The sequence below is a fragment of the Stylophora pistillata genome, chromosome 5 (assembly GCF_964205215.1).
Source record: "Stylophora pistillata chromosome 5, jaStyPist1.2, whole genome shotgun sequence".
In the NCBI taxonomy this organism is placed as follows: Eukaryota; Metazoa; Cnidaria; class Anthozoa; order Scleractinia; family Pocilloporidae; genus Stylophora; species Stylophora pistillata.
Window position 1 is genome coordinate 12707397 of NC_142523.1, and position 14274 is coordinate 12721670.

Consider the following 14274-nt stretch of genomic DNA (forward strand, 5'->3'; position numbering starts at 1 on the left):
TTAATTTAGATGAAATATAAAACCGTTGCTCAATGTGAGCTTGTAAATGCATAAAAGAATTAGGTAGCTCTAAAAGATCCAAACCTTGGGATATCAAGGACAAGCAAAACTGGGAAATCGGTGCCCAACTGAGTGATGCCTCTATAATTTGCACCGTTCCTAAAATACTTTGTTGTGTAAGTATAAAACTTCGGACGCTCTAATTTATGAACCTGCAGATTTGTAATTCTGGAATAAAATTTCGAGTTTAATCGTGCCTCTCGGCAAAATGATTTGTATTCTTAAAGGAACGTTGTCTCCGTGTTCAAAAAGGAGAACAATAGCTCGATTCTGTCGTCCAAGGAGAAACGTTTTTACTTGTCATTCTTTTATAGCAGATATAACAGGTGATTGTTTTTGGGATTGAAAGCAGCTACACAATCGAATCTGATTTAAAGCTTACCGTCGGAATGGGTCCACTTTCCTTGGGCAAGGAGGGAAAGAGTATTTTCTGAGTATCACTGCTGTCAAGCTATTCCGTGAAGCAAGTTGATTCAACATTTCCTCATTTATCCCTCTCTTTAGCTTCGGTGTCTTCATCATGCAGCATTGCAGCAAATCAAATATGGCGCCAATCAGCGAACCGAAGCGAGGTTTCGTTGGTACTCAGCATGACGTCATATCAAGGAATAACATGGCGGATGTCCTGTCTGATTGGTACGACTCGTCACAATTTCCGATTTAGTGCTGTTGAAGCCAAGAATGGTGTCTTGGAAGGTTGGTATAACCATTTCATAGCGGTTGGTTGTTTTTTAAGTGGCAAAAGTGTTGGGCTTAACTTCAATATTTGGATCACATTTATGCTTTGTGTAAATTACCACTCGACACTAGTTATGCTTCAGTCAATTTAAACTTAACCCCCTACCCCTCATACACCCCAGGATATAGTTTGAGATTTATTTCGAATGACAAACAAAACCTTATAAATGTTCAACCATGTAGGAAAACATTTTATGGGAAAGAGAAGAATATGTCGGATTGTCCCCCTAATTAAGCTCGCAGCACCAGGGGCATTTAAAGATGTATGAGATGTAAATTCAGTGCACATTATAAAAGTCCTCATTACTTAACAGTTTTACCCAGAAATATTTGCAATCAATATGGCTGGGATCTTAGAATCTGCATTTAAGTCTGTCCAGGAAAAGTATTTGCCATCTTGAATGAATGCCCTATATTTCCAACAGACAGGCAATTAATATTGCAACATGCTGCATGGGACTTGATCAAGGAGCTGCCAATAATTTACCAAACCTCCACCAAAGCCCCACCTATCCTAGGGTGAAGAAGGTTGGGGTTCCTTCTATTGATGCATTGCGGACAATTTTGTATAATTTAAATTTACTCGTTCAAGCTGTGTTGATTACATGCAAAAAGGAAATACATGCCCTAAATGAAGGATAATTAACAACTATTCACCGAAGTGGAGGTGGTTAGTGGTTATATTTACCGAGCTGTGAAGCAGCGAGGTAAATATCCACCGCTAACCACCAACACTGAGGTGAATAGTTGTTTTAGTATATACTAAAACAGTGAGATAATATACACCACCAAAAATTGATTTTAATTCATACGATTCCAACATTTCAACATTTTCCCGCGCGTAACGATCTAACGCGGCTTGGATCACGGTAAGTGATGTTTTGTTGTGAAAACTGCCGTCTCGTTTTTTTGCTGACAGATAAAATTTCTGAAGACATTTTGTTTAGCTCTGGTGGCGACATTTCTTCAAATGGTGTTGCAAACTCTTTCTGTATTTGAAACCATTCTGTAAAAAAAACCATTCAACTCTGATTTTGAAGTAAACAATTGAGGTTACGCAAGATTAATTTGCATTTGTAAACAAAACCTTTTTCATTGGTTTTTATCGATAAACTCCCGGTTACCATTACCTTTAAACACAGCCAAACCAAATTTAGTCGCTTTCTCTGTGTTTTCAGGGACTGCTTCGTTGTTATTTGAGTGATTTCTTCTCTTGTCACGGATGCAAACCGGCACGCCACTTTTTCTCGAGTTGCTCAGAGGTAAATAGCAAAGGATATTCGGAGTTTGACTAGCCAATCAGAGTGCGCCTTCAACGCTATCCACTGTTTTAGTATATACTAATTTTCTTTATAACTGCCCACGCTTTCCAATATACTGCGTCAGAGTGTTACATTCCCCTGATTTGCTCATTGTTGGAATTCAGCAAGATATGTTAGGCTCAAAATGCAGAATTAGAGGCAATTGTAAAGCATTAAGGTGCTGTTTTGACATGGTGAATTTTAGAGAGAATACGAGAAGGACATAAACATAACAAATTCATTCAAAATCAGTCTTTCCTTTTTGGAGTAACTCATACTCCATTACAATTATTTGCATATCGAGGGTGAATTAAGGTTTGCACCTTCCTCCCATCTCTCATCAAGCCTGTAGGTCTTTTGATGACTTGTCTAGCCCCAAAATTCTTGTAAATCAACAGGATCAAAAATTACCACTAAAGATGAAATATTTGAAAAGTACTTTTCTTGATTGAAGTATTTCTCAGCTTAGTAGGTTTTTAAGTTTGGAAACGTTCCTGTGTTTTGTAAGTAAAGTTTGGACATCTCCCATCAAGAATTCACAGATACACCCCTGACCTAATGTTGGATCGCTGTGCAGTTTTATTAAAATACACAGCCACTTTAAATTTGTTTGTTTTTTTTTCCACAGTTAACATACTACAATAATTGTATTTTAACAAAGGCATTAAATTGACCCACCATGGTCAGAGAACCCCCTTCCTTTAAAGGTTAAACATTAATGAGAAAATCATCAAACACTGAATGGTGGAAGTAAACAAAATTAATTATATGTCACTTAGGAACTCTTTTTGCTTCAAAATTTTCTTACATATTTAAAGCCTTTCGCTCCTTGGAGAGCTGACTAATAAAAGTTTATTCTCCAAACAACATCAACATATTTTCAAGCAGAAAGAGCAATGGGAAGAGAAAATAAATATCATCTACAGGATATCCTTTGATTCAAAGCTAAATTCTCAGAACTTAGATAAAAGGAATGCTTGCGAGACAGTAAGGAGAAATGATACTGGAATCTTGGGAGTGATAGGGTTTATAATCGCCTCTTGATATTTATAGCCTGGTGACCATGCTGGCTTGCTTTAAGTACAAGACATTTGATTTCTAATCCTATGGAACATTAGAGCCCAGTTGTCAAGCATCAGATTTCAGCCCTGCTCCTGATCTCATGGGAAATTTTAGCTTGACTTATAAATGGAAAAAATTTAATTGTTCAAGTTTAATGTGGTACCCTGCATTAGGTGAAGTATGAATGCTTGACAAAAATTTATAGCCCGGCCTGTGACTTTAAAACAGTTCTCATTAACTGTCTTTTTAGACACTACTCTCTTAATAGCTAGGCCATTTCTAAATTACCTTTGGCCTCTTTTTCAAAATGAGGCCTGGTGCTAAACCATTCTTGCAAAAAATGAGTTTAATTTGCACGTGATTGAAAACTTTACTTATTATCATATGAAAGGATGAGCACCAGAACCCACTTTAAAAAAAAAAGAGGCAAAGGGTAATCAAAAAATGGGCTTTCAAGTTGACACAACAAGATTTTTCTGCATGTCAAAAGCTGAAAGGTGAATCAAGGTGGGTTCTTCCAAATCAAACAAGCGATGTTGCAAAAGACAGAGACAATGGGAAGAGGCTGTGATGTACTGTCTATGTATATCAATATAAATATGTATGTATATATATATATATATACATAAAAGTAAAAAACTTTATCCTCAAATCAGAGAGTGCTCTACAATCATGGAGCTTTGTAATCAATTGTATAGGAAAATAAAAATTGAAACTTCTCACTACAGAACTGTTTTGAAAGGTCTGGTAGTCTGAACAAAAGGAATGAACTGGCGAGCGCGTGCCGGCACTCAACTAAATACTTGATAAGGCATGCTTGAACCACCAACTTATAAAAGGACCGTTAGTCAACCAGTATTTTATGCACCCGACGAGAGAGGAGTACCAGACCCTTTCAAAACAGTTCTGTAGTGTGAAGTTTTAATTTCTATTTTCCTATACAATTGATTATATATACATAATATATATATATATATATCGTGTAAAATTTGACTTTCGTGAAACAGTGCTCAATACATAGAAGTAGAGTGGTGTATATATTGCGGGAGGAAAAAGACAAATGAACTATGAGTTCATCCCTACAAGCCTGTTTTGTGGTTATACCCACTTGTAAATCCCCTGATGAGTGGGCAACCACGAAACAGGCTTGCAGGGATGAACTTGTAGTTTATCTGTCTTTTTCCTCCCACAGTATTTAACAATTATTTGCCGAAGGTGTGGTGAATATCATCGACTAATCCCCGAGACGAAGTCGAGGGGATTATTTGACAATATTCACCGAACCTGAGGCGAATAATTGTTTTAGTATAATTTCCGATTAGAACAACAGGGAAATTTCTAAACTCATAACATTTTAGTAACATTTATTAACATTATATTTTAACATTTTATATAAACTGCATGGAGCAGTTTATATAGCATCATATAAGGAACCACTCAACCAATCAGATTACTGGAAACTCTTTGCTCAGCTCTGAAATTATCCTAAATATATATATAAATATGTATGTTATCACAATGACGAGGTTGAAAAAGCTCTTGAGCTTGAAAGTATGTACCTTGATATGAAGACTTCATATCCACAGTTTTTTTTTTTAATGCAGCAGTTAATATTACTTTGCAGAGTAATGATCAGGAGAATCTTTTCAAATATCAAGAGCTTCTTTGTTTGGTCTTCATTACCTTTATTCTCAAAGAAGGAAATGGATGCAAGTCACTCTTAGGGATTGAAGGGAAGTAAAAGGTATCAAAAGTAGGGAAAAGGAAAACCTGAGACTTTTTGTACAGAAAGCATAATTAAATTCGGGTTTCCTGCTGATTAACCACTTTTTTTTTAAAGCTAGATAAAAAATAATGGTTATACGGATTTCAAACACTAAGACTTACTCGATTGTGTGGTTATTTATAAAAACAACTTGGTTTGGAAACGCTGAAAGCACTTCACCAAGCCTCTACATCATTCACACAGACGGAGACGTGTGACTGCTATGTTGGGTACAGTATACCAGCTAAAAGATGCTAATTAACATTATATCAAAACAAACGATAGCACCTGTGGAAGGGCTTCGTTTTGAGAGCGTAGCCCCAGCAACACCAACACAAAATTCTTGAAGTGCAACAATCACCGAAAGGTCATTTAGGTACACGTGAAAATTTACCATATTTTGAAGCTATCACATGATTGGTTGATTGTGTTTGAGTAACTATGGTTACAGTATTAATTAGTGACGAAACGTTAGCTAGTTTCACTGCTTTAATAATTAGAACAGCGCGCGCAACATAAATTACCTCTGTGACGTCAATTAACTAAAGCACAATACCTTTCTCACTAACTGCGACAATGCCTTTCGTTTCAGTGTGGCAGGCATTTTTTGCCGTTAGTGCAGTCTTAATCAGAATTTTCGGAATTGGAACGGAAAAGATCTTGCAAGCGATGAGCTGAGTAGAAAAGGTATCTTCAACTTAGCATTATCAGAGTTTACGAGAAGCGAAACCCAAATTACTATCGGCTCAAGTAGTGCGAGAGCCACTCAAAACTACTTTCCTTCACATCAAACGAAAAAAACAAGTTTACAGAACACTTATTAGAAAGATGCTTACAATTTGCACTTGTAGTCAAGTAAATAGTTTCAGTATGGTTGATGTCAAGGTCAATAGATTTGAGTAAGGGGGCCATCGAGTCAACTGTGCAACCTCTTCAGATTTACGAAAAACGCTGAGATGTCGATCAGAAAGGAAATATGTTGAAACAGATCATTTATTAAAAAACAACGCAGGGTTCCCGCGCTCCTTGAAAGTCCTTGAATTTAATTTTTAGTTTTCAAGGACTTGAAAACCCTTGAATTTAGTCTCAGGTCCTTGAAAATTTCTGAAAAGTCCTTGAAATTAAGTGCAGATGAATCAAAGACGAAGTTTTCTTTTGTTTTTGGTGTTGAAAATGAAAGTTTCGCAGAAATCGTGAAAATGAGTTTTTCTTTTAAATCCCGCGTCCGATTATGATGTTTGACACGCGGTAAATAGCATTTCTGTTAGCTCCTATTTAATGCAAAAGGTCCTTGAATTTGAGAGCCAAGGTCCTCGAAAATGACCTGAAAGGTCCTTGAATTTGAGAGCCAACGTCCTCGAAAATGACCTAAAAGGTCCTTGAATTTGAGAGTCAAAGTCCTCGAAAATGACCTAAAAGGTCCTTGAATTTGAGAGCCAAGGTCCTCGAAAATGACCTAAAAGGTCCTTGAATTTGAGAGCCAAGGTCCTCGAAAATGACCTAAAAGGTCCTTGAATTTGAGAGCCAAGGTCCTCGAAAATGACCTTAAAGGTCCTTGAATTTGAGAGCCAAGGTCCTCGAAAATGACCTAAAAGGTCCTTGAATTTGAGAGCCAAGGTCCTCGAAAATGACCTAAAAGGTCCTTGAATTTGAGAGCCAAGGTCCTCGAAAATGACCTAAAAGGTTCTTGAAAGTCCTTGAATTAGGTTCTTGAAAAAGTGCAAGAACCCTGACAACAATTGGTAGCATTACAGCATTTGATTAAGTGGTGCAAGATCAAAACCAAGCCAACCATTATGACTGAAGAGAAAAAACAAAACAAAAAAAGACTGCAATGAGAACTTAAGGTAAAACCAAGCCCTGCTTCACGTGTGGGGAAACGACAGTGAACTGTTCGCAATTGCAATTGCCTAAAGTTTAAAAATAAGTGACGCAAATTTGCTAAAAGAATGCTTTATTACCTTGTTTTGCCAGGTTTCAAGTCAAGAGAAAAAATATATATATCTAGAAAGGCAGATTAAATTTACATTTGTTTCTCTCGCTCCGAATCTTTCACTGATATGGGAAGAAAACTCTTGTTTCGGACTTCTCACAGTTGCCAATAACTGCACAAGTTGTCCATGTATACCCGAAATAATACAGATTCTCAGAATCTCTTTCACCCCGGTTTTCTAGCAGAGCTTGACACTTACGGTAGCCAACTAGTCACAGACTAGTATAAGTTCAGTTTTGACTCGTGGTTTTCGATTTCCATTAGCCACTTTGGCTGGTAAACAAAGTGAACTTGTCTTAACGTCTAAGTTGTCACTAGCCACTGACTTGACTAGTAAGTTAAAAAATTAAGAGTTGAGGTCATTCAAATGATTGCCGTATTAAGTCGTCGGGTGTCAAAGTCCTTAAGATTGCAACCACTGTTATTTTCCTTTTCCAGCTCATGTGGAAAAGGAAATTAGATTGGCTCTTATCCCAAGGAGGACCAAGATAGAAGAGACGGAAAAGGAGATTTGACCTTCATTTTGTTCTGAAGTATGGGAACTATTGCCCGCTTTGGAAAAATATTTCGGTACAGGACAAATAACTATCATGATGACACATGTGCTTCCACGTTCCACACAGTTGCTCCAGGGGCATGAAAAGAAAGCGAGGATGTAAGAAATGCAGAGTGTAGCAGGGAGACGGCTTAGGGGGTTCGATCCACAGAGAGCGCTCCTGAGGTAAGCAAGAATACAACTGACAGGAAATAAGTCATAGTAAGTTGAACATTTTTCTACTTTTCTTAGTGAAGGTAATAGGGGACAAATCACTATGACACGTTTATATCTGCGTTCTACACAGGCAATCCTCGTCTTTCATATTCCGCGCCGTCGTCTCTCTGCTGCGCTCCGTATCTTTCGGAATGTGAAAGATGAGAAGTGTAGCAAAGAGATGGCTGAGCGACTACGATCCACTGAAAGCCATCACGTTAAAAAATGAAAATAACATTGTTTGTAATTCTGAGATAAGCAAGGATACAGCTGACAGGGTAACAATAGGTATCGCTTGATAATAACCTCGTTTGAGAGTCAAACTTAACGGACGGACGTTCGTAAAAACGAGTCCATTGATGTAACACTTGATGGCAGATATTAAAGCGATTCCTTTGCAACTAAATCGACAGGAAAGAGGCATCATAAGTTTACATGACATTTTCCTACTTTCTAGAAGGGTAGATTAAGCGTCCATTTGGTTTTTATGGAATGGATATGATTTCAAGATCTGGTAATCAGCCCTTTCAGAAGGCGGAGGATTTAGAAGGGGACTGTTCGAGAAAAATATGAAGTCTGAATCCTTCAGACTTCATATTTCCCGGACATTCCCGAACACATGTCCCAAGGCAGAGATATGTGTTTTGCACTTTTCTTCATTTTTAGAAAGATAGGTTAACCCTTTATTTCATTTTTATGTACTGACTACAATGTCGAAATTAGAAGAACAATTTACTAGAACGTATACTGTAGTTGGCGGTTTGTACTTCCAAAGCTGGAAAATCGTTTGCTTTCCAAAAGTTAGTAAACAATCTAAACTGTCGGATTTGAGAAAATAATGGAACACAACAGCGAAGGATCATAACCGTTTAATGATTTTTTTACAAAATTTGACATTGAAATTTGTGTCGGACTGCCGGGATATATATATATCTAACAGTTTTGAAAGGTAAGAGGTTTCTTTGCCAAAATATTCACTGATTATGTTGGGTAGCTGGAGAACGTAGCGATGTCTGGTCAAGGGGTGGAACCTGCAAATGCCTACTAAGAAATAATCCTTACCCTGATATTGTTCTAAATTATGTGCTGGGATGCCACGACTTTGTTATCAAGCATTTTTAAAGAAAAAGTTTTTCTTGATACCATTCTCATTTATAGTATTATAATGATTTTTAAGCTTAAGTTTGAAAAGTATTATAATATTATAACTGAGAATGGTATCAAGAAAAACTTTTTCTTTAAAAATGCTTGATAACAAAGTCGTAATTTAACGAAACACCCCTCGTTTTGCTTTATTTCGCAGTGTCCACAATAGCAATTTAAATCCTCTAGCAAAATAATTTCGTCCGTCATTGAAGGTTTGTAATGTTATTTTCAGGGATTATTTGGATGTTTTGAAATGAACCATGTTTTTCTGGCAGCAGGTCATTTCTCTCTCTAATTATCTAGTTCCCACATCATCGACCTTCTTTACCCAGAGCTTAAACTTTTTCATATCACAATTGGGATAGAAGCGGTCGTTATGAGATAATCTTCACGATCCCATTAAGAAGTTGAATTCTAGATGTGATTAAGGAAGAATGATACCCTAAAGAGCTTTCTGTGGAATAATTTCTCGACAGACTGTTTATGCCAAGAAAGTAGTGCATTCCAAAAACAAGGCATCGATGGTTAGTAGTTACGACAAGTCAAAAGCTCAAGAGCGGTGGCGGATGCGATCGTGTGGTCCTCCACTTGGGGTGGAGATACCTCTGCGGAGCCATCCTTAGCAAAACTATGTTCCACCAAGTAATTTGGATATATCAACAAAGTTGAAATGGTAAATTGGCCACCGTAATGATTACAAAAGCTGACGTTTCGAGCGTTAGCCCTCCGACGAAGGGCTAACGCTCGAAACGTCAGCTTTTGTAATCATTACGGTGGCCAATTTACCATTTCAACTTTGTTGATATATCCAAATTATTTCGTTACTCCCACCGACGCAGCCCCAAACAGTTTCTTTCGAAACTATCAGCCTATGTTCCACCAAGGTTCCGTCCCAGTCCACCAGGTAAGCACAGAGCACAGACTTATTGCAGCAGCCTAAAATCATACACACCAACTCTTAGTGAATCTTCCTGTCTCAAATAAGTTAGAAGTTAGAAGAACTGTTAAGCGTAACGTGATACATAGGCATGCAAAGAAACCCCCTCCAGTTCAGTTACGCAGGGAAGGAAACAGCGCCACCATATTGAACCTAACTTAGCAATGGAATGGAACTGTTAATATCGTTTCTGTAGTTTCATTACAATGGTAAGAGGCTAACCCGGCGGCGTAAATGCAGCATAATACAATTTGCTTACTTAAAGCAATACAGAGCTACCAGCCCAAAATTCAGTGCATTGCAATGCAATGCAACAGAGCAAATATGTCTCAGCCGGATATAGCGAAATTTGTTTAAAAAATAGCGTGGCGCCAACAAAGCTTCCCAGGAGAGTGAAGCACCATTCGAAGTTTACTACGGCATAACACAGCGGAAGGCGGGGATATAGACATTGGGAGACATATATATAGACATTGGGAGACATATATATATATATGTGGCTTAGACGATACCACAAAGGTTGGGTCGTTTGGGGTGACCGTCTCGGTTCTCCCCCATCCTAGCATTAGCACTGCAATGATGAGGCCCAGATATAAACACAAGTCAATGCATAGCATGACTCAACGGAATTTAAAGAGGAGCACAGCTTAATACAAAGCAAATTAAGGTACGTTATACGTCACCATTAATAACTAAGGAACATTTTTTCTCTATCCAAGGGGGACACTGTCAGATGGAAACACCAAGGGAACGGTTCCCTGCCCACTTCAACTCCTGGCCAACTCCCCCACCAATAAACATGGTGCCAACATGTATCAACATGGTGCCAACATGTATCAACATGGTGCCAACATGTATCAACATGGTGCCAACATGTATCAACATGGTGCCAACATGTATCAACATGGCTGATACAGACCAAAGAAACAGTGTCCCTACGAGACAGAATCCACACCCTGGTAATCCTATGGTGGGGCCGTCTCTAGGAGTAGCACAAGGGCAGCGGCCTTTTCTCCCCAACTATTGGCCAACTGCCCTCACCGATGAACACTGAGCCCAACGCATGGCCAACCAGCATGTCTTACACAGACCATGGAAACTGTGTATCTGCGATGCAAACTCCAAATGCTGGCAATCTTGTAGGGCCTATACCGGGAGCAGCGCCATGGCCACTGCTCCCTCCTTCCAACACCTGGCCAGCTCCTTCAACAACGACAAAACTCATGACCAAATGACAACATGTCTGTAATGGACCGCGGATTTTGAATACCAGAGGAACAGAATCCGTTTCCTTATAATAACTTTGTGCTACTCTTAGAGACGGCCCCGTAGGATTTGCACTTAGTGTTTTATAGTTTTGGCGCCAGAGCGTTGTCCCAGGGAGTCTGGGGACCAACCCCTCTTATTACTTAAAGTCGCGAAGAATCCAATATTCAAAATAACGGTCAGCCAGAGATCACGAAAAGATCTATAAGATGTATGGAATGCCCTACGAATTGTAAGTTAAATTTCGTCAAACTCTCAAATGTTATTCAATATTTAAAAAAATCTGTATTTGTTTTTTAGTTTGACTTGCTTCCTCTGGCAACCAGTACAAAAATAAACGGCCACCATACATCAAAAACCTTCAAAGCTACAGTAACGCTTCAAAACGAAAGCGCGAATCAGGGGGTCTGGCCCGAGACAAACTCAACAGTTATCATCATACCCACAGGTTTCTAGTTTGCCTTACACGGGTCCTTTTTTTAACGCCCTGGCACGAGACACCTAGAACGCTCGCTGATGAACAACCTCCTCTTTACTCCTCTCTATAAGTGTGTATTTCAGGAGAATAGCTGCTCTGTTAGTTTAAGTTCTGTTTGGACGACAACTGTTTGAGCAAATGAAATCACACTTGGAGAAATCAAATGATTGGGCACAGTCTGCGTTTGAAGAATTCATAATTTTGCGAATTTAGATGAACAGGTCTGTGTGGCCAATGCTGATGGTTTCGCAGTTTAGTGCTATTACATTTGACACTTGCATAGAGTTTCTCATCTTAGCCTATCAAGTGTCTTATGTGGAGTAGTCTCAACATACTTCTCTATCAGAAACTGGATTCTTGATCACCATGTAAAGTGATAGATCGTACCCCGCAAGTTTGTATTAATACTAATTTGAATGTTCATCTTAAAATTATGCTTCGTTGCACTATCATTCTACAGAATTTACAGTCAACTGCCAGTAAAAAGAAACCTTCCATACAAAATTAAGACGGTCACCTTAACTTCCAAAAAAACTAGACTCTCTTCTGGTTTTAGCGGTACAAAACCTTTTGCAGTGTAGTCGTGGTAATTGGCACAGCACAACTGTTTGTGCCAGCTATGGTGATATACTCGAAAATGCCTTGGATTGTTTGAGCTATTGATCGCCTCGGTTTTATACATAGAAATCAAGAACCATGATACTGTCACGGGAAAATTTAGTGATTTTTCCGTGTGGTTGTTCAGGCGTATTTATTCATTGTTTTCGGTGTTGTAGCCTTTCTCAATTCATGCGACTTTCTTTCATTGTGATGTTTTAAAAAGATTTTAATGGCCTAAAGTTTATTGAATCTGCTGTTTCATTTTCGACATATGAATATTTTAATGTAAATCATTCAGCTTCAAAAATAAGTTTTCCGTTTCTTCGTAATCTTATTCAAATATTGTCAATTTAGAGGACAAAAAAACCTCACATCAGTTCAATTGTTAAGTACTTTGTAAAGGTTTCTCGATTACACCGTTGACTACATTCTTGATTACATCCGGGATCACGAAGTTGAGTACTCTAGAGGTCATGTCAGTAGTTGGCCAGCTGAGCTAGAATAAAACTTTACTGTGGAATCAAATGGTTGTCTTGTCCTCTACGTCCGTAAAAGCTTACTAGAAGAGGTCGCCTGTATCAGGGAATCGCGACGAGTTCCCGTTCTCGCTGTAGGCTGGTCGCTCTACAAGATAATTTGGATATATCAACAACGTTGAAATGGTAAATTGGCCACCGTAACGATTACAAAAGCTGACGTTTAGAGCGTTAGCCCATCGTCGGAGCGAATAGAGGAATTGTGGGTTGTGTGTGCTTTTAAAGGCAGAAAATGGAGCCACGTTAGCTCCTTTAGCTCTACAAGATAGTTGTCCCCCGTTATTGTTGTGCCTTCCGCGAAAATCCAGTTTGTACAGTCAAAAAATTATCGTCGCAATACACATTATTTTCAAGATTTTTTTACTACCTGCTTTTTACAATGTTCTTTTACAAACAGATGAGTTACACGAGACAAGGTGCCAGCATTTTTCTTCTAAATCTACTTATGTATTTTTAACTTTTATAAGAATGTTGTTGACTAAAGTTGCTCTCTATCAATCGCTGGTAATATTTTCACGCGCGTCGGTTGCGAATTTGAGAGAAAATATGTAAATAAAATGATCACAAATTTCAGTTGCCTTGTTCTTTTTTTTTCCCGAGCGAGCAAGTTGCGTTCGCGACAGTTGTCGCTGAAATGCTGGTGGTATTCAGTCTGCACTTATCCGTCTGCCATAGAAGTAGTCTCCCTCGCAGCCGTTTTTTTTGGTTGTCACGCAACGCTCCCCCAAAACGTTGCGTTGGGGGAGCGTTGCGTGACATCCAAGAAAAACGGCTGCGAGGGAGACTACCATAGGAGCGACTGAGATAAACATTATTTAAAAAACCCCAAGCGACGGACCATGGGCTGGAATAATCCATTTCGTTCAAGTGTGACTCGCAAACAATAACTTCAAAACCATAACGTAGTGTTGTTAAGAATTACAGCCAAGAGAGGATGAACTGTTCACTCTCTTGTCACCGCTCAGAACATGGACTGACTTATGCTACATGAGATGTCCATTTTCGGTCCGTGAGGAGATAACTTTCAGTTCGCAGTCCACCATCGTGAACTCCGCAGTGGCTTGTTTATCAGCTTCTCAAAAATCCGAAGAACCATAAGGGCCCGATGGGAAAAGTAGTGTTGTTCCTATTTCAAAAAGAAATCTTTTTGTTTCATCCCCAGATGTTTTTGCAGTTGCACTGAAGAAGTATTCATATATCATTCCGTGAATTTTTTTTTTTCTTCTGTTCACGAGCGTAAGAAAAAAAAAAAAGAAAATAATACAAGTCCCCATGCATGAGAAATGGGACCTCAAATATTCGAGCTCTACAGCGCTGGTACTGTGCCACAGAGCCACAAAGACTCTATAGTGAAGATGAGCTATTTCAATCTGTAAAATTGAGTCGCGCTGCCATTGCATGGAAACAATACGTACAGTTAAATTCAACTCTTCGGATCCTCGTGGAAGAAGCTATGGGAAGCAATCAACCAAAGAAGGCGCATAACCTTGATTTTGAATCGAACGACTTTTAACCAGAGAGGATCTTGCGATTGCGGCATTAAAGACCATTAAACATCATCCAGATAACTCTGAAAAAATATCTGAAAAAAAATATCTGAAAAAATATCACGAGTAGAGACTGGGAATAGCGACTTCTGAA

At 38.7% G+C, this 14274-nt stretch overlaps 1 long non-coding RNA gene across 3 annotated transcripts; it reads left to right on the top strand.

Annotated features, from left to right (window-relative positions):
• The first annotated feature begins 676 nt into the window (after positions 1-676).
• LOC111335356 (uncharacterized) lies at positions 677-13153 on the top strand. 3 transcript variants are annotated; one of them, XR_016001502.1, is made up of 7 exons: positions 677-756; positions 4786-5613; positions 7358-7640; positions 8974-9028; positions 9293-9720; positions 10473-11251; positions 11320-13153. It is a non-coding gene; the product is annotated as an uncharacterized LOC111335356 (long non-coding RNA). The 3 variants fall into 3 exon arrangements; XR_016001500.1 differs by having other exon boundaries at positions 8974-9720; XR_016001501.1 differs by lacking the exon at positions 8974-9028.
• The last annotated feature ends 1121 nt before the right edge of the window (positions 13154-14274 follow it).